The sequence below is a fragment of the Pteropus vampyrus genome, unplaced genomic scaffold, assembly GCF_000151845.1.
Source record: "Pteropus vampyrus isolate Shadow unplaced genomic scaffold, Pvam_2.0 Scaffold62, whole genome shotgun sequence".
Classification (NCBI taxonomy): Eukaryota; Metazoa; Chordata; class Mammalia; order Chiroptera; family Pteropodidae; genus Pteropus; species Pteropus vampyrus.
The window spans coordinates 2,217,467-2,235,966 of record NW_011888843.1 but is presented as its reverse complement, the minus strand read 5'-3'; the positions used below and the strand labels follow the sequence as shown (position 1 = coordinate 2,235,966).

Below are 18,500 nucleotides of genomic sequence, written 5' to 3'. Positions count from 1 at the left end.
TGTCACCTAAACCATCAGTCTCCAACCTTTTTGGCACCAAGGACCGGTGCTCCTATGAGAATGTAATGTCTGATGATCCGAGGTGGAGCTGAGGCGGTGATGCCGGCACTAGGGAGCGGCTGCAAATACAGATGAAGCTTTGCTGGCTCACCTGCCACTCACCTCCTGCTGTGCGGCTCAGTTCCTAACAGGCTACAGACCACTACGGGTCCACAGCCTGGGGAGTTGGGGACCCCTGACCTAAACAATATAAAGCTGAATGAAGGCATATTCCTTAAGAAAAGGAAACAACTTCTTACTATTTGAAGAGCAACCCATTATTTTTGAAATACAAATATAAGATTAAATATAAGATAAATAATTCTGAGAGCGATTCTCCACCCACTCAGAGTTCAAACTTATTTTCTAACATTTACAATAGAAACTTACTACTTCACTTAAATGCTGTCTATATCACAGTGCATTTCCTTAAAAATTAGTATTCACAAATCTTTCCATGACATGATGTTCTATCATGCAAAGTTACAGAATATGCAGCTCACAGTGTCACTGCCACTTTTCAAAGCCTTTCTTGTTATGACCCTACCTTCCGCAAATCACCTTGTTAATAATAAAGGTGTTCAATCTAGAAGTCTGGAGAGAGGATAAGTCTATGAAAATCTTGAAACTATTTTTTCCCAGGATCCACAGCTTGAGGCCAGTTTTCCATGAGATACATATAATTCTTGCCATTAAAGTTTTGATTTAAGGGAATGAAAATTCCCTCAAGCTGGTTTTAAAGGAAATCGAGAAATCGGTGCACAGTTACAGAGGCATCTCAGAGAATCTGAGGGCAGGAGGTCCGGCTCAGCTTCCTGAGGAACGACAACTGGGAGGAAGAGCCTTCTGTCTTCCCCGCCTACACCCCCGCCCCCCAGCACGCCATGTGTCTCTCTGTCTGCCCTGCCAGACTTCCTTCCGTGCTGCCCCTGCGAGACGGCACCTCACCCATCCTTGCACATCCCAAGCCCACAGTCCCAGAAAATAAAACCAGCTGAGCCCAGCTCGACTCGAGAGCCCATCCCTGACCCACGCAGCTTTGGCCTGGTGAAGGAGCGGAGTCTTTTGTTACAAACAAGGCTGGAGGGGCCCACCCTTTGTGGGGTGGGAGGAGGCAGTTCTTAGACAAGGCAGAAATACACTGTGCAGGCATCCTCAAAGGTACCTCGGACAGTTTCTAGTAAGAAGTACACATAAAATGGTGATGTGGCCATCGGGGAGATATATTGCTAAGATATTCCCAGTTGGATTCTGTCATCAGAATCATGTGTGAATTATTTTATTAGAAAATACATTCTATGTTCTTTCTATATTTGGCGAGACCTGTGTGGCATAATTTTCCTTTCCCGCCTCTTGAGAATCTGACAATTTCCACAAAGTCAAAATGAAGAAGCATGTTTCGATCTGTTTTTGCCCAAAAATATGTCAAGAATAGTGTCCTTTTGACAAGCCAGGTAAAATTTAGTTCCTATCACTAACAAGCTTCCACTTCCAAATATACCAAATATAGGTATACTATCTACCAAATATAGGTTTGCAACTTCAGTAGCTTTAGGAAGATCACCACCGCTGGCCAATAACTGATGTGAAATCCCAGGTTGAAAAGAATTATCCCTCCCCTCCCCCACCGCCACCCCACTCAAATTAAGGGAAAGAGCCAAGCAAGAGTGAGGAAAGGAGGCTATCATTACAGTCTGCACCATGGGAGTGCTGTCTCTTCTGCTTCTGGAAGGAGTTAAAACTCTTATGGAGCAGCTATTATGTTCCACATACTATGCTTTGCATGTGGCATACGAGATGATTTAATCCTCAGAGCGACCCTGCAACTCTGTGGATTGGAAAAACCCTGAGCCTCAGAAGGAGTAAATAATTTGCAAAAGATAAAAAAGAAAAGAAAACCCCCCACAGAAGTCGAATCTAACCTGGCTCGGCCCCGTCCTGCGGCCCACAGTGTTTCTCTCGCTTGAACTTAACGCGACACGGACAGTGTCAAGGCCCAGCTACCAGTGCCCCTCACATACTGACTCAGGCAGCAGAGTTACGAGCTAGCTGCTGTCGGCTCCCTTTTGCAGATATGGAAAAGGAAGCACAATGGCACCAAGTGCTCGCCCAAGTTCATACTGTAATGAACCTGTAAACGGTGGAGGAGAGATGAGGACCCGGGCTACCCAGCTGCACAGCACGTCAAGCTGCACCCACCGGAGGATTTGATTCTGTAGACAGCGCATGGCCTTCTTGGAGACAACTCTCCTGCTGAGTCAATATGCCTGAGCTGTGTCTGAGAGAGCAGCCACGATTCCACCACAAGTTCAATGTGAAACTGAGTTAAAATTGTGTAGCTCGCCTTTTCACTGCACACGTGCAGAACAGAAATGACAGATTTGGTAGCCAGGATACTCAAATCCTTATTTTACTCTAAAACAGTGTTTTTTCCTTATAGCCCCTAAAGATTCAAGACATCAAGATATGTTAAGGATGTTATGAATGAGGGGAATCTCTTTTGTGTGTGTGTGTGTGTGTGTGTGTGTGTGTGTGTGTGTGTGTGTGTGTGTGTGTGTGTGTTTGGGGAGTGGGAGGGCGTAGTATTAAAGAACACTGGTGACTCTCTTCTAAGAATATTGTTTTCCTCACCTCTCATGTTAAGCATAAGCAAAGTTGGTCTCTCTCTGATAGAAGACCTGTATTCCTCTAGTATCTTTTTTTAATTAAATTTATTGTGGTGACATTGGTTAATAAAATTACATAGGTTTAAGTGTACAATTCGATAATACGCCATCTGTGTATTGTCAAACTTCCCTCCGTCACCATATATTTGACCCCCTCGACCCTTACCTACCTTCCCATTTCCCTCTGGTAACCATTAAACTGTTGTCTGTGTCTATAGGTTTTTGTTTGTTTGTCTCGTCCGTTTGTTGCTTTCAGTTTTATATCTCACATATGAGTGAAATCATGTGGTTCTCAACCTTTTCTGTCTGACTTTTTCGCTTAGCATGATTATCTCAGGATCCACCCATGTTTTCGCAAATGGCAGTGTTTCATCTTTCTTATGGCTGAGTAACGGTCTGTTGTATCTAGAATCTTTTTTCTCCTGCTTGCTCCATTTAAAGTCTTCGATGTCAAACCGCTACAGTGCCGCTGGCTCAGACAGTGTACTGTGACCGCCCCTCACGCACTGTGTCCGCCGGACTTACCTTACAGCAAGCGGCACTTCAGCTGCAGCGAGCTGTGGGGGCCCCAGGGGCCATAGATTGTAAACTATGGCTTGTGGGTGGGTGATGCTAACGAAGTTCTTTGAGAAGCCACATTTGCTTGATTTCACACTTTGCTGTGTCCCCTTTAAAACTGTTAACAAAAAGCTGACAAATGTGTTCTTTATCATTAATTTGTCCTTCCACTTTCTTTGTCCCTTTCTGTTCAAAGGAAACCATTTCCATTCGTCCCACTACACTGTAACCCTTCATGACCACCCAAAACCAAGCATCCCCCCCAAAACTCTCAAAACCCTCGTGCGGTGAACGCCTCCCCGTGCAGAGCTGTGCGGGCAAACCGTTTACGGCGTCCCAGGACCAGGGAGGGCCACAGCCGCACCGCACTTCTGCAGAGACAAAGCCACTCTCAGAACCCGATCTTCAGAAGGAAATGCCAAGTTTGTTTCACGTCAGCCTCTGCTTCAGACCCGGAAAAAAAGCCGATCAAAGCAAAAACCGTTAGTCCGGCTGGTTATTTCCAGGCGAAGCAAAGGGCAGATGGAAAGCCTCTCAGCTGGCTGTAGTGCCTCGTCTGGCCACCCCCAGTTTCTTTGGAAGAAGCTGAGCAAAACTGAACCCCTGTCAAATGGGAATTCACTCACACACACACACACACATGCACACACACACACGTTTACTTAAATAACATTATTAAGAATATATAAGCTGAGCTGTCACACAGACAGCTGGTCTGGCTGCTTCGGCAGTTCAGACACACCAGGCTGGCTGCCCAGCTTGTCAAGGGCCCAGCCCAACTGCCCTGTAGTGACAAGACGGTACACAGCCTTGGTTGTACACATAACCCTCAAGCCCAACACGTCCCTCATTAAGGTGGAAGAACTTCTGGAAGCAAGCCTGTGATATTTGTATATTCAAAATCAACCTATTGAGTATAATATATATATAAAGGAGAAAACCACCTCTGCTACTTCATCTGTTTGCATTCGCATTTACACGCATACGTTAGAGTTTCCAACTACCTACATATATGTGGAATTAGTAAAAACATGAAGTCTCACACGTGCGCACACACAGAAAGGGTTCTAGATATACTGCACATATCACATATGAAATATGTTAATGATTCGCAGAGATTCTGATTTAAAAATTGTGTAGGAAAAAAAATGTAATCAATTTTTAAATGAGTTTCTTGCCCTAGTATTCAACTTTCTTACCAAAGACCATTTTTCTCATTGCTCCTTGGTACAAATGATTTGAGTGTTGCCTCTGCTGGGCTTCACCAAACATAAAAACACAAGCAGCGATCGGTCTCGTCCATGTGTGCGCACCTCTGCTGGCTGGCTGTGCATAAGTCCCACTGACTGTTCTACATGCTATCGTTAAGACCGCAATGCCCAGCGGGTGTCAGGAAATCAAGGCTCGGTTGGCTCGGTGATTCTGGGGTCACATCTAACTTTACCTGTACACAAAATATCCCACGACTGTCATCTGCAACACAAGTGGGCACTGGCTGCATCCAATCTGTTTCTACGCTGTATTATCACTGGGCAAAAATGGCCTTGTTCTCCCATTCCCTCCATTTTCCAACTGAAAAAAGAAAGGAACTGATAAGCCTGAGCTCAATTTGTTCTGGCAATGATTGCAAAGTTCCTACTGTGAGGGAGGCCCTGCCCATCCGTGTGGAATGACACGCTGCCATCCAGGTCCAAACAAAAGAGCCCCTGCTTTTCTCCGAGTGTATTCAGCCATGTATAGACATATTGGCCAAGATGTCTGCCCATTCACATCTTAATGGGGAAAAGAGAGAGACAAGAACCTGGGGGCGGGGGGCGGCGGGGGGCGGGGGGGGGGGGGATGAAAGACTATCAAGTAACACCAGACAACAAAGCGTGAACTTGGTGAAGAGGAAGAAAGGAAACTATTTTGACCACAGGACAGTAAATCACTGATCTAATGTGGATATATACGTTTTAGTACTATCCAGCAAAATTATGCTTTTATTACAGATAAAGGTTTCTATAATGACACTGAAATATGAAACTAAAGAAAGTTATGCTAGGAAATTGGATTATATGAGCCTCTCTCTTCCATCTTCTCTCTCTCTCTCTCTCTCTCTCTCTCTCTCTCTCTCGCCCCTCCCACTCACTAAGGTACAGTTGCACATTAATTCAACCAAATGAAACTCTTAGGATGAAATACCACCAAAATGCATTCTAAAGTGTAATTCCTCTGAAACAAGTATGTAACTTTATTTTTTTTAAAAGTACCAGTCAAAAGGTGAAAAAATATATTACATTATGATGAAAAAGAGGTCATTTAAGAAAAGGCTGAAATAACACTTCTTTTTGAAATGGCATATGGAGGCTTTTACAGCACTAAAAAAAAAAAAAAAAGATGACTTTTTCTTAATATTTGTCCTAATTCTCTGCTCATGATCAGAAGGAAAATGTTTGAAGATAAGGTCACTTTAAATTCTAGGCCATGGCATATGTCCTCTCTGGAGCCGAATGCCCTTCCCCACCCCCACCTTCAACTATATCTAATGATAACAGTTCTACCCATCAACAGTCCTGTCTACTAGGAAAACAGCTGACAGGGAATGTCCAAGATACCAGAAATCATTTCTCCCAGCAAAAGTCACTTATTTCAAAGGATAGGTAATGAAGTGAACTGGGGAAATTAAGTTAATTTTAAAATCTGTTATTAGTTGCTTCTCTTTAGTCGTAATGGAAATAGGGGGAGAAATTACAGATTCAATAACAATATGCATTTTTTTCCATTACAGAGAATGACTAATTCAATGGGTGAATCATTAGAAAATGATCCCTCTAGCCTTATGGAACTCCAGACACAGAAACAAAAAGGAAGTTTAAGATATAAAATACAGTGTAAAATTGTTGGGAAAAGTGAACTACAATCCCCAACGAAATTACCTCTTATGGCAATTAAGGGCCCGTTAGTTGGAGCATTAACAGCCTCAGGCAAACTCGACAAACCCATTCCTGGCTGCCGGTAATGACAGATTTCTTAGGGAGTATTATTTAATTAACAATAATTTGAAAGAGCAGCTCAGCTGAGATACTGCATTTACTTACTGGAAACACTAAGCAATGGTAAGTGAAAAAGACGTGCAATTTGTAAGCATTGCCATTATCTTTTGTTTCTGAAACACATAAGGAGCTGATAGGTATTTGCCACTAGACATTTCCAGCTGTCTGTAAGGCCAACATGTCCAAAGAACTTTAGCTCTTACTGTACGAAGCTGCAAACAGTCCTTTGCCGTTTGATCCTGTTAAGAAATCCCTCAGGCCCTCAAACGTTCAGGGACAGCATTCTTTGTCCTTCCCCCCTCTAGACAAGGGCAACCGCCAGCCCCCCTTCCTTGTATACGCCAGGCTGCCTCCCACCCCCATACATCATTTGCTGCTAATCACCTAACATAAGTGATGCCTTTTGTTCTCACTCCCTTCCCAAGTAGCTTTGGGTTGCATCAGCAACTTGGTGGCTAGCTGGGTCTTATCTCCCCCCAGAGATGCGTTCTGACCCCATGGCACTGGCAGAATGAGAAGAAAAGCCTTATTAGCTGGGTGCAGACTTCTCGCCTCAAAGTTACTGGACTAAATTCCCTACGTTCAACGGCCTCCTTTAGAGCTGATTATAATTTAAAGACCAATTTCAAATTGGCAAAGGAAGGACCACTTTAAGTTGTTCTGATATACAGAGGGAGCTGGCAGCAGGAAGTGAGCTCCACAACTAAGTGGCAAGCTCAGGAAAATGCAGAAATAGTGCACTCCGTGGAAGAAGGAGAAAAAAGTAAGTTACAAAACTTTTCATGTCGTCTGTTATTTCTATGACGTATCTTCACAAAATTAGGTTTAAAACTAGTCGGCGACATAGAAAGACTGTCTTGGGAAATGACTGTGTCAATTTAGTCCCCGTGGGCGCCAAACAAAGCTACGATAGTAATTTTAGATTATTATTGGGTGGCTGTTAATTGTAGTCACCAGCGTCCACTGAAATTCCTGCAACAGAAAATCTTTACCATGATTTGATTTGTGATAAGCTTAGAAAGGAACAGTCCGTGTGGAACGTGGTTACTAAACAAAACAAACTGTTCACGGCTTCTGAAAAGACAAATCTGAAATCCCAACCAGTCAGTTTGTGCTTAACATGTGGGAGCAGATTCGGATGGTGTGTGTATAGAGCACTAGCATCCATAGTGGTTAAGACTGACTGCAGGAGCTAAAGGTTTTTCTCTTTGATTCTCTTGAATCCAAAGTAGCTTTTGCTCAAATAATATCAAAGGCATCTTATTAAACACACCTCCCAGCAGGATTTTATCACAGGGCATGCTATATTACGTACAGTATAATCAGACTGATATAACATGGCATCGGCCAGTGAATGTCTTGTTTTAAAACAACTTGTGGAAAGATTTTTATCCCTTTCTTTAGTCCTAATTTGATGCTATTAACCAATTCCGTAATTTAAATTGGCTATTAAGATAGGAATCAGTTTGATTTATCAGAATGTATTTCCTATTAATAAGGCTTTCTTTTTAGCCTTCTTCTTCAACCTTGATTTACTTCGAGTACTTTGAAGAGAAACATTTGCAGAATTTCTTTCCTTAATATGGATTAAAGCATGTGGACTAGTTCCTGTTAAACTATTCTTAGCCGTACGGTATAAGAACAAAAACTTGTAGAGTTTGTGTGGGTTTCTCTTAATGAGTCTTTACTGTATAGGAAAGACAAAAGGAATTATAGGAGAAAAATAATATATTAAATTCTGAAAAAGATACAGAAGAGCATTTCCTATGTTCTTATCGACATAGAAAAGAAATACACAGGAATCTTAACTGCTAATGGCAGTTTCCACTAGTGACATTTGAACATCTTTGTGGCACTGCTATATGATATTTAAATACCAGAAAGGGGAAAAAGTACCAGCATAAAAGCAAGGGAGGCACACGATTTTTCCAGACAGCGGAGCTAACAATCCCATCTTGCCACAAGTGTTACCACAGATCACTCAGCAGGTCATTTTAAATTTTTTCTCTCTCTCTCTTTTTTTTTTACTGAACTTTACAGCAAGTAAAAGTAGAAATAGTGAGAAGCAAGCGTCACCATCAATTCCATCAATTGAAGGCAGTTTAGAGAGAGATCACTAAGTTTTTGTTTTTTTTTTTTTTCACTGTATGCTTGTAAATTCACCATTTTTTCTTAGGCAAAAATGAGTAAAATGTTGTAAATGCTTACTATGATGCGAAGTCAGCATCTGAGAAGATCATTGATTGATAGGATTTTTAAAAGACCCGAAGCCCCTCGGATTCCACCCCCCTTAGCAGACCTACACTGAAGTCGGCGGGAAACTTCCTGCCCACAGTCAGGTCAGTCTCCCGCCGTCTTCTGCCCCTGCCCAAAACGGGGCGGGAGATTTCTTAATCTCCAGAAGCAACCTGTCCCAGTTTATAAGCTTCACTGTCAGAAAGTCCATCTTGGCTTAAATCTCTTCTGCTACTGGTTAAGGCCACATCCTCTGCCCCTGTCCTAGGAGATGCCATCTCCAGTGAAGGCGGATTTCTAAAATCTGGATGTCAATATGAAGCTGCACCTCTGGCCTTAGAGATGCCTTTCCTCGGCCACTGCAGGTTTCATCTCTAGGGCCCTGTGGACTGCTCTGTGCCTGCTCCCATCCACCCCTCTGGGGTCGTAGCTGTCAGAAACAGACGAAGCCCTGGCAAGGATCCCAGCCCCGCCTGGCGGTACCGCCACACAACTGCCACGATTCTCTTGAAATGAAACTATCATATTGCTGAATCATTGTTCGCTTTTTATTTAGTTTTATTCCAAGTGTTACTAAATTCCTGCTTGGTGCCAACACTGTGCTAATTCTGAAGACACAGAGGTGACATTCACTGCCCTCAGAGAATTCACAGGCTAGTGAGGAAAGCAGACCGTGACCTGTTCTGGCCTAATGGACAGAGTGGCATGGGGACACAGAGGACAGGCCTGGTGACTAATAAGTGTTTCCTGGAAAAGAGACTGCTAAGCAAAGAACCTAGGAAAGGCAGTCGTGTTTGAACAAAAGCATGGTGTTAAAGCATAGGGTCCATGGCTTATTTTGATGGACCGAAAAGAATGTGAGGGAAATAGAGACAAAAGATAAGGCTAGAATAGTCTATATGAGCCAGATCTGTGGGACCTTAAGTGCCTTGTCAAGTAGTTTAGATTTTTATCAGTTAAGAAATGAGGAGCCATTAAAGACCTTTTAGCAGGTAAGTGACCTGATAAGATAAGATCCCTCTGGCTGTTAAGAGAACAGGTTAGAACAGGGACACCAGTTAGGAAGCTGCTGCAGTGGTGAAGGTATGAAATTTAAAACACCAGAACTCTCAAGGGCAGGAGGAATGGAGAGGAAAGAGATTTGAGAAAGACCTAGAAGGTAGAATTGATAGAATTTGACAAGTTAAGTAACCAGAAATGGGGGCGTGGGACAGAAGGAGTCTCACACTGACTTCTGGAATTCTACTTGTATGGCTAGAAGAGCCATTCACTCCCCAGACTAGAGTAAGCAGAGCAAGAGACCTAACAAAGATATAACGAGGAGCCAAACTGGGAGGAAGTGACAGCCACAATGACCCAGCGATCTTACACTTGTTCAAGGAGTTCTCACTCTCAGATGTTACTAGATTTTACTCATTATTGCTCTGTGATAGTCTAACATTTCTCCAAAGAGCCACGTGTCTAAAGCCAAGCTACATCCTTTATCACCACCATTTTAATTTGTTCCACTTTGGTAAAATCCCAATGCTTAGTGATCATGACTTTAGATAGCCTTAAAATTATGGATGAATATTAAACACTTGATACAGAACTTATTCCTATAAAATATTACTTATCATTGCACTAAAGTTGAGAGTGATTCGCTGTCAACAACTCTCAGTACTGAACACACAGAAGCACATTTTCTCATCTGTTAAGCCTAAGCACAGTCGCAAGTTTTGTATACATGGCTCATCTGGAACTCCTTCCTTTAGCTGCATCATCTCTTTCACAAAATAAATGGAAATTAGGCCATTTGGACAGAACTAGCTCTATATATGTCTTTTTAACCCAAAGAATAACTATTTTCCCCATCCCTTTCTAAATACAAAAACGTGCCTTTTCATCCTTGACAGAAATTGACCCTTTGTTGTTCTGACATCACAAAAATTCTTTCACTTTGAACTCACTTGGCTCTGGATGGCTTGATTGATATTTTCTGGGTGTGGCAGACTGTATTTCTTAAAGATGGCTACAGTATCTCCCATCACACAGGCTCTTCCAGTGCCTGGCCACTCCCCAGTGAGCAGTGGAGTCTAACTCCTTTCCCCTCAAGTGGACTTGTGAGTGGCCCGTAACCAACATGATGAAGCAGAGGTGCAGGTGACCGGATTCCAGGGCTAGATGAGAAAAGCCTCCATTTTGAGAACAGGAGCCCTGACCATGTACACAGTCCAGCTGCCCTCATGGAAGCCACCATGCTGAGAGGCCCAAATTAGTCCACGTGGGAATCGCATGGAAAGGTGCAACGTGAGACCACGTGACAAAGCAGAGCTGCCCCAAGCAGCCTCTACCTGCACCAGACCCCCGTCATCCCAGTCGAGCCCCCATCTGGCTGCAAATGCCCAGGAAATCCCCCTCCGGCGCCACCCAGCCAAGACACATCCAAATCCCCGACCCACGGGAATGGACCATTGCTGTCTTATGCTACTACATTTAAGGTGATTTGTTTCATAGCAATAGCTAGCCAAAAACAGGAATTAGTGCCAAAATGATCCAGTATAAGGTCAAATGATGGAGGCTGGGTGGATGGGATCTTCCACTCCTCAATGCCTGAGATGACATTTGAGCCCCTTGATCCAGACCTCAATCTAGTTGGTGATCTTGATGCCAAACTAGATTGGACTCGGATGAGCCCAAAATGACTGAAACGGTCCTGGATTCAGAACAGTTCTCACTCCTCGCTGAATGCTGACCATGTTAACATGGTAGAACTCCCCAAAGAAGAAAACACACTCAACTATATAGTCAATGATTCTATCAGAAGCCAATTGGACTAGACTTTCGAGGGGGCAGGATGACTCTATTTGAGGCCCAAATTAATACTATCTCATACACTTGTTTGATAAGGTGATTCCAGTTACTAAGCTAGAAAACACTACTGGAGAATCATTGGGAAATAAAACCAGTTCAGAAAAATGAGGACATTTAACCAAGCTCTGCCCCTTGATTGTATTACTATGATATGTTTGGAGGCAGGCTGCTGTTGCAGTATATAGATTAAAAATCCGCTCTTGCCATATGCTATGGCTGGGCATGCTTGGTTGGGGAGATCCAAGAGACAGTGGTATCAAGGGGAAGAAAATATTGAGTCTCAGGCTTATAAACAATGTCTTCTACAATTACCTCTATAAAAGTAATTGGGATCTGTAGATAATGTACTATATCAGCCTAGAAATCAATCGGCTAATTCTAACACAACATAGCTCACTATATTAGTTCAATTTGAAATAATTCCAGAGTAGATTCTTGCTTTCTGAAAACCGTAGAATGGCTAAATTCTCTTTCTCCAATTGAAGAGTTAAGAAGCTGATAATAAACAGTGTTTTGAGAATAGCTTTAAAATCAATTCTCAGTCTTCCTTCAAAGACAGATTTCATGGGTATATTATAATTTTTTAAATCATCTGTTGTCGGAAATCTGGATTAGTCTAGTTTTTTTGCTGTAAGAATATTATAACAAATATAAATATATTTAAATTCAAATAAAGTATATATCGTAATTATTTCCTTACGATGAATTACATGCATTTTAAAGACATGACACATATTGCAAAATTGCTTTCAAGAAAGCTTTTGTCAAGCTACACTCCTGTATGAAACCTATGAGAATGTCCAGTTCCCCACATTCTCAATGACACTAGTTAGCTGACTTTTTAATGCTTTCCAATTTAATAGGTTGGAAATGCTTATATTCTTCAGCTAATTGTGAAAGTAAAATGTATGTATTATAGGTCATTTTATTTCTTCTTTTATGAACTTCTTATTGTCATTTGATCATTTCCTATTGGAATGATCATAGTTTTTAACACTGAACATAAAAATTCCTTTGTATGGTGAGGATAATGAGTCTTTGATTTCTCATGCATGTTACCTAATTTTTATACATAAAATATATAACAATTTTTAATAATCTTTTCATTCAATCTGTCAACATTTTCCTTCATTACCTTTGGTAACACTTTGGGAAGGCTTCTGCAACGCAGTATTATAAAATTAATATTCGCCTGCATCTTCTCTTAGTATGTCTTATTTTGTTTTTCTACATGTCCTACTACCTTGCATGGTTTAACTTTTCCCATTTGACTCTTCACTGAATGAAGAACAGAGATGGATGGTGAAGGACAGGGATAGAGCCTTTTCCACCCACACGTACTGAAGGAATCTGCCTGGCCAAATATATAGTACAGATTAAATTGTACCTTCAAAAGGGGGAAATAGTAATGAAGAACGGGGAAATAAGAAGGGAACAGAGCCTAGCAATTTCACGTGGAAAGAGCTTCAGAACTTCTAGCGCCTGGAAAAGCGGTTTTGAAAACCCTATACGAAAATATTTCCAGATCCTGGATCCTATGAAACTATAATTAAAGGACAGCAGAAATATAATGATCGCAAGTTTTGGTGGGGTGGGGGACGAAGCACTAATACATAAGTGCTAATAACATAAATACTTAATAATAATATTGATTGTGATAAGATCCATTCTGATCTCAGAAACATTTAAAAGTTTTTAAAAAGTCATAGAAAACATAATATACATTCATTAAGTCAGTTTGAAGGCTTTCTTTTCTATTCACTTCTTCAATAATTTTACTTTAAAATGCTCTTTTGAATTTTTCATCAGTTTTCATTTTATGAAAAGTAAAATATTTGCATTGGTCAAAAACAAAACAAGGTGACACTGGAAGAAAAGAAAAAGACAGTCCTTTGCCCCCATCCCCAAATCCATCCCCAAATCCAATCCCCAAATCCAATCCCCAGATCCAACCCCCAGATCCAACCCCCAGATCCAACCCCCAGATCCAACCCCCAAATCCAACCCCCAAATCCAACCCCCAAATCCAATCCCCAAATCCCATCCCCAGATCCCCAAATCCAATCCCCAAATCCCATCCCCAGATCCATTATGAATGTTGTTACTATCAACCAAAGTAGTGTATAAGATTTTAATTCCTTTTTTCTAGGAACATTTTCGTTTTTCTACATTAACAATTTTCTAGTATTTTCCTTTCTCCTCTTCTCTAGGTATGCGTCACTAATTTTTTTTCAAATGCTAAAAATATCTGTCTCGTGCCTCTCAAGGATTTTTCTAAATACTGCAAGAATTTCTCAAACATTCTCCCATCAGTTTCACTTGGGGGCTTCTGCAGTCAGGCCTGGTGTAGAACTTTATCCCCAGGGCTTTTTGGTGCCAGGCTCCTATGTTAAATCCCCTTGCTCTGGAATCTCGTTTCTTTTTCTTAATTGGCTCTATCGTTTTGCTAAAGTGGACTGACTTTCTCAGTAGCGATACTGGGCTCTAGAAGGCAGTGGAGCAATTTTCATCATAGACTTCTCTATCTAGCTGAAGTATCATTGCAATATAAAGATAGAATAACAACATTTTAAAAGGAAATGTAAACGTAGTCATGTGGTGAGGACTGAACTAATAAAAAAAATCTAAGCTCAAGAAAGAGGGGAATTGTCAAAGAAACAGGTAGAGATTGTCCTTGAAAAGTACTAGAGAAAAAAGATCTCATGTCAGCCTCCTTCCCCCAAATTAAGGAGGTAAAAAGCTTAAACACCAGAGATAACCCCCTAGTCATATCCTTTTAACTAAACAACTAAAAAAATCACTTAATTTTAGGACACTGTAATTTTTCCAATCCCAATTCCCTCACAAGGTTTCCAAGCATTTCTGTAAAAGATTCTTTAACTTTACATGACAAGAAGTGATGCCAAGGTCTAGGGCCCTTCCGGACTGTAAGGGTTTCTTACGTTTGCTACCCAAGAATAAAGATATCATTTGTAAAGGCTCGCTGCTTTCCTGGCTTTTATTGCCTTTACACTGTCTGATTATCCTTGCCTCTTAATATGCTCCTGGTAAGAAAAGATATGGAAATCAGCATTTAAAAATTAATTAAATTGAATTAAAAGCTCGAAGGCAGAAAGGATAATAATATCAAACTTAAATAACTTAAAAATACATTGGCGCTCATTCACTATTTACTAAGCACCAAGTATGTGACAAATACTGCACTAAGTATCAGGGATACATGGATAAAAGATACAATTTGTGCCTTCAAGGAGCTTACAATATGGGGAAGAGAGAGAAAAGTAAACACAGTACTGAATAACGAAGAGCCATGGCAGGAAATGCACAGGTGCTTTGACAAGACAGAGGAAAAGAGAAACACATAGGAAGTAAAAATTAAGCAGAACTTAATCTGTAGCATTAGGTCATGATAACCTATGCTAATCCTTTAACTATTATTATCCTCAGAGTTGAGGCTCAAAAAAGGTTAAGCAAATTGCCCAATGTCACACGTCAAGTGGCAGAGCAGAAACAGTCTTAAACCAAGATATCCTGATTCCAAACTATGCCATTCTCCAAAAGAGAGACTTTTTTTGAAAATATATATTAGAAGACAAGTGTCTATTTTCCATTAACAGAATAAATAATAAATAGCAATGAGATTTTCATTTTGTTTTGTTTTATCGGGAGTTTTCTTTTTTCCTTTAATAGATTATCTAATGTCCCGTTTCTGTATGTTCTTTACATCTTAGAAGAATGAAAGATAAAATACCCACGGCTCCAATGTGAGACTGGAGATTAGGTAAAAGGAACAACATCTGAGGTCAAACTGCCCCCAGATGAGTGATGTTCCAGATCAATTTCACCAAGTCACCCCAGGTCCACCAGCGCCGGCGATCCTGGCTTCACGTGCGCGCTCAGGGGCTGGGGCAGAGGAACTCCCGTTCTCTGTGCCCGAAGCTCCTCTGAAGTTTCCTTCTCTAAAACGAGAAGGAAAGTTCTTGTTCGCCTCTTTTAATAATCAGGCATAGAAGGATGAATTGTTTATCCCTAAGTCTAAAACCAAATTTTTTACCTTTCCTTTAACAAATGCCTCCTCCCAACTTCCTGCTGTAACCTAAGCACAGAGGTTTCCTTGTCATCGATGCACTTTCTCCCACAGCCACCTTCCTTCATATTTGTTCAGTCTGCAAATGTTGGAGACTTGGCCTCCTCCAGAGTTCAGACATCTCACCAACCTTTTCCAGCCCTGGGATCCGTGGGCGAAGTTCTCCTCACCAGTTTTCCCTGATCCCCCCACTCCTCTCACCTGCCCTCCAGCAACACTACTAAACAAAGATTTGATCGGTGATGTTCGTATGCTCAAAAACCTTTCATTGCTTGCTGTGAACAACTAAATATATTCAAAACACTTCAGTCCAGCAATAATCACAGCTCCTAGCGGTTCTGGCCTGTGTTTTCTGCAGCATCTCTCATTACTCTCCAGAATAGATGCCATTCTCCCAGACAGGCCCTCTGCATCCAGCATCTGCAAACACTTGCAGGTTTTCTTTCACTTGAAATGCCCTCCCCATTATCCTTCACAGCCTAGTTCATACGCTACCTTAAACCTTCTCCTCTATAATAGAAATCACTGCTTCCTCTTCTGACCTGGCCTAGCTTTTGTTCGTAGGGGTCTTGTGGCCCTTATCACAAAGAGATCATGTTACAGCCAGTCACGTACAAAGCGCATGCTACAGAGTCACTCCTGGAAGCATCCCTATTCATCCACTTGCTTGTTATGTCACACTTCTTATAGCTGTGGTGCAAATACTCACACCACTGCCGATTCCAAGGAGTTCGGAAGAGACATGTGAATCAGCTCCCGTGAGAGCTGGTAGGAGCCAGATCCCAGCCTACTACTACCATTAGTTTGTCTCTTTGTAAAATGGGAAACAAATCCCTTTTCATGGAACTCATGTAAAGATTAAATGACAAAGTAAATGTAAATTACTTAACACAGCCTGGCATAGAGTAACTGCTCCATGTTGCTGCTTCTGCTGTGATTAGTTCTGTTACCCCTGCTGCTGCTACAACACTGCTAGTGATGGCATTAAGCCTACACCTACTCCTACTACTATTTTTACTACTAGTACTAGTGGTAGTATCTCCCCCACCAAACTGTAAACTCCTTGAAGGAGGGAAAGGGAACTAACATTTCTTAAGCACCTACTATTTTTCACACACAAGGCTTTCACCATCTGCCCAACACCGTGCTAAAAGCTTCATATATATATTTTCTCACTTAATTCTGACAATCACCCTATGAGAGTCTATAATTATCTCCAGTTTGTAGATGACAAACTGAAACTGAAACAATTTAAGTCTCTTGCTGAAGACGGCACAGATAAGAAGGGGTAGGGCTAAAACTGAAACAATTTTGCTTGGCTTCACAAACCATTTTGGATTAAACATAGCTGATACTCAAATATTTATCAAATTAATAAATTAAGTCTTGACTTTAGATGGCAGCAACATTTGCCAAAACTCTTCTTCCTGTGGATTAATCTTTCCGGTCCAGAGAGCACTACAGAATTGTCCGGCCTTCTTAAAGTTCTGTACCAAGGCAAAGTTGCAAGAGAAAAGACTGAGTAGCAATTATTTGCAAGTTCTTATCAAAGAAAAATTTTAGCCAAAAAATTACATTTAAAATACTTGTTTTTTTGTCTACGGCCATGCCACCCTGAACGAGCCCAATCCCATCTGTTCTCGATGCTAAGCAGGGTCGGGCCTGGTTAGTATTTGGATGGGAGACCACCTAGGAAGAGCAGGTGCTGTAGGCGTAAAATAAATAAAGAAATAAAGAAATAAAACACTTGTTTTTATAAATGAATGAGCACAAATTTAATGCAATTATAAGTGTCATATAATTATCAGGTAAGACCGGAAATTAGTGACTGTGCAATAACTCTGAAAAATCAAAATTGATCAATCTTGTCTAATTGTAGTCATAAAAATTGCCCATGGACTGAGCTGCAGTTTCATTAGCTTGATTAAAAGTGAAAACAGGAGGAAGGGTAAGTAGGTCAAAAACTGCCTGACTCCTTTAGGATTAGAACATTTAATAGACACTAAGTGTGTGTGAAAGGATCAGTGAGACTCTATTTCCCATTCTTGGAGGATATGGAAAGGAAGACTGGGAACCCTCAACTGGAAAAATTGATTATAGTAAGAATGAGAAGCAAAGAGGAATTGGGCATGAACTCTAGAGAAAGGATTTCTAAAGTGGAAATTCCCTTTTTTGTGACCCGAGCAAAGGAATTTACAGCTAGAGGGGCAGCGTACAACCAGGACACACAAAGCAGGTTTTACTATGGGACCGATCGGGTTTTTCAAAGCCAGCTCTTAATTACATAATTCAAGCTTTCTTCCATTTTTTTTGTTCTACTCCTCTCACCCACACATGGACACACACACACACTCCCCTCTACCCTTATATAAATATTGTTCCTAAATTCTTCAATCAAACCACCTTATGCCTCCCTCTCAATCTTCCAGCCCCGCAGGTCCAGTTCTGAATCTCAGGAACACCGGTCCCTTTCTTAAAGCAGTTTGGCTGTGTGAAGGAAACAGAGAGCGAAACGGAGTGGCGAGAAAGGGAAGATTTCAGAGCCCCGTAATAGCTGCGGTGAGCGCTGCAAGCGCTGAACTTTTAGGTTCAGGATTCGCAGCTTTGAGCAACTTGGAATCCACAGAAATATAAACAAAACTAGAATACCCAGGAGTGATGACCACCTGGTCAAAGAAATCTCCACGGAAATTAACTATTTTTAGTTTTTCTTCTATTTGAGAAGGTGATACTATGATACCTCGATTCCAGTCACACCATAGATTAAGTCATAGTTTCTTTGAGGGGTGGGGGAAGGGACCATGACCACATTAAACGCGCACACTGGTTCCCAGATAGACCCCATCTCAGAAACGTGAGCTTAGGGCATGGAGGGCAGTGTCGTGAGTCAGGTGAGGAGGGGAAGAGAGAGCACAAGCCAAAGGCAGGAAATCTAGTACCTGGACAACCTCTTCGGGCTTTGCTGAGAGTCGCCTCTGTAGATGGGTGGCTTTGAGTTGGCTGGTGAGTCGTTGGCCACAAAAGGGC

The 18,500-nt window shown here is 41.6% G+C and overlaps 1 protein-coding gene and 1 pseudogene across 1 annotated transcript in view; both read left to right on the top strand.

Moving 5' to 3' along the window:
• Positions 1 to 18,500, top strand: part of CDH20 (cadherin 20) — a 209,965-nt gene that overhangs the window by 141,346 nt on the left and 50,119 nt on the right. The window lies entirely within an intron of this gene.
• LOC111740384 lies at positions 17,070 to 17,187 on the top strand (annotated as a pseudogene).